Here is a 3,056-nt window from a genome sequence, read left to right as displayed (position 1 = left end):
CATACAGCAACACCCGCAGAACCTTCCTCATGCCCCACAGAGCCGCATGCCTACCCACACAGCAATAGCTACGCTCACCCCCAGCAAGACACCCCCCCACATACACACACCCCCACACCCCCACATACCCACCCACACCCCCCCGGCAACAGACACTCCCCCACATACACACCCCCCTACACCCCCACATACCCACCCACACCCCCCCCACATACCCACACCCCCCCCAGCAACAGACACACCCCCACACACCTCCACACAGCAACAGACACACCAAACCCAGACCCCTACTCACACACAGGCCCTTGCACACCAGCCCCAACAGCAACAAACACACCCACACCCAGACCCACACTCACACCCACACTCTCAGACTCTACGGACACGTACCCCCCCACACCAACAGCCCCCCACGCCAGTACTCCCAGGCGGCAACAGCACACAGACCCCTGAACACCCGCATACAGAAGGCTCGAACATGTGCACACCCAGCTGGCCATGCAGGGACACAGAGACACGCACACACCCCCCCCATATGGACACCCCCCCCCAAGACACACCCTTAGACACAGCAACACTCAGATGCTTTCCAGGTTTAGCAACATCAGGAGAGGTCGGAGAAGCCCCCTAGGCAGGGGGGCGGGCCCTGGAGGGGCTGTGGGCTTCCTGCTGCTGGGGGGGCGCTCACCCACCTCCTGGGCCGCCTCGGCCCCGCCCCTCCCGCTTTTCCTCCCTTCCTCCAGCTGCGGGCAACTCGAACGGCCCTGGATGGCCACAGGTCTGCTCCACCTCCTGCGTGCACGACAGAAACCAAACACAATGAAATGGGGTAACAACAACGGAGGGTGGCGCCGGTCCTCTGACGGAAGGGGAGCCTGGCTGTGGCTCCCTCGGCTGCCCCAAGTCACCAGGCCAAGGACTTGGCTAGAGTCACCTCTCCTTTGCTCTTGTCACCATCGCCAAAACGGGGACAGCAAGTGCATGGGGATGGTTCCCTCCCAGTTCAAACGCTCTCTAGGGTTTCCTCCTCGAACAAGCCCAGCCTCGGGGTGGGGTGGGGGCGGGTTCTCAGACCCCAAGCAGATTTTAATACCCAGCGTCCTCTTGCTGGGCCAGACCTGGGGCCAAGAGCTGTGCCTGTCTGTCCTTCCTTCTCTGGGCTCTCCCAGGCCTGGCCCTTTCATCCAGTCTCCTGAGCCGCTGCGGGGCTCGCAACCCCTGCCGCCCCCAGTCTCTTCCCATGGGCGGGTGCTGGGCTTTGGCCTTTTCAATCTTTTTTTGGTGTGTGTGTTGTTGTTGTTATTGTTTTTCCCTTTTATATACTCAGCAGTAGATTCAGACAGAGTGAGGGGCGGCAAATATGTCCATGTACTCATCCCCCCTCTGAAATAATCTAGAAGGTGGCACATACTAATTGGGCTGCTTAAAAAAAAATATTTTCGTTTTCAAACAGCCAGCGGCAATGCCACTGTTAAAACATTCTTTTTTTTTTTTTTAAAGAATTTATTTATTTATTTGAGAGAGAGAGAGACTGAGACAGAGGTCATGAGCAGGGGGGAAGGGTAGAGGGAGAAGCAGACTCCCCGCTGAGCAGGGAGCCCAACGCGGGCCTGGATGACACCAGGATCATGACCTGAGCTGGAGGCAGACGCTTAACCGACTGAGCCACCCAGGCGCCCCCACTATTAAGACGTTCTCAGGACGCCTGGGTGGCTCAGTCGGTTAAGCGTCTACCTTCGGCTCAGGTCATGATCCCAGGGTCTTGGGATGGAGCCCCATGTTGGGCTCCCTGCTCAGCAGGGAGTCTCCTTCTCCTTTTGCCTCCCCACCCAGCCTTGTGCTCTCTCTCACTCAAATAAATAAATAAAATCTAAAAAAAAAAAAGACATGCTCAACTCCCTCCCATCCTGGGCTCCTTTTCACAACTGGCTGCAAAAGAATTTTATCTTGAGTGTAACACAGTCTTGGACCCAGTGAGCTCCAGTTCTGCTCCCCAGCCTGTGACAGGAATCCCGGCTTGTCCTTACTTGCAATTTTTACTTCTAGTCCCCTTCATTTACAAGAATACTTTAGCACAGAGTTTTGTTTGCTGTTCATTCCAGCCACTGCAGAAAGACAATGACCTATATACCCTCCATTGATCTGCGGCAAGAGGAAATTTCTGAATGATTCCCCCCCCCAGCTTGCCATGCTCCACTGGGCCTCAAACACAAAACATCAGATCCTAGCAGTTGGGCTTTCAAACAAACCAATTTTTAAAAAAATGAATGTGGCTTACCCCAACAAGTCTGACATTCCAGCCGATCAAAAGTACTTGTTTAGAAAAAATAAGTTTTGGAATGAGGTGGAAACAAGGCCTCTGAAATGCAGCTTGGCCTAAATAGCACCGCATTTCAGACTTTTCCTCCCCACTGCACATTCTTTATGGTGGAGAGGCCAGGGAGCCGGCAAGGTCCTGCCCGCCGAGCCCTCCTGGGCTGCAGGCTTCCCCTCCCCCACAGCCGAGGCCCTTAGCCAGGGGCCCGGCATCTGGGAGAACTCTGAAACTGTTGCCCATCCCCTTTGGCAGCCAAGCACCAAAACGCTCCAGTTAACACCAGCGCAATCACGGCTAACGTGAAACAGCTGCCCGAGGCCCCGCGGGCTCCAGACCGACCCCCCCCACCGGCCCGCCCGCCCGGCTCAGCTGGGAGACGCAGGAGACCCAGCAGAGGGGTGCAAGCAGTGGATGATAGGGCCCAGCTGTGGTAGATAAGAAAACAAACTATTGCTAAATCTTTTACCTACTTTGGAAAAAAGTGTCTGAACTGGGGGGTGGGACGTGGGGGTAGGTAGGCGGGGAGGAGGGAGAAGGGAAAAACAGGAATTGATTTATGAACCTGACTTTGAAGTCTTGAAAGTGACGGTAGGAAGAAAACAAAAAGCAAAACCAAAAACCAAAAAACCGTACCAAGGTTTTGTTCGATTGTGTGCGAACCGGCAGACAAATTGGTGCCGTTTCTTTTTTTCTTCCTTCTTCTAGAGGCCTGGGCTGCAATTTGCTTTCTAGCCACTTA

The sequence above is a fragment of the Phoca vitulina genome, unplaced genomic scaffold (genome assembly GCF_004348235.1).
Source record: "Phoca vitulina isolate PV1807 unplaced genomic scaffold, GSC_HSeal_1.0 scaffold98, whole genome shotgun sequence".
Classification (NCBI taxonomy): Eukaryota; Metazoa; Chordata; class Mammalia; order Carnivora; family Phocidae; genus Phoca; species Phoca vitulina.
The sequence above is the reverse complement of the archived record's forward strand: the minus strand, read 5'-3'. Positions refer to the sequence as shown.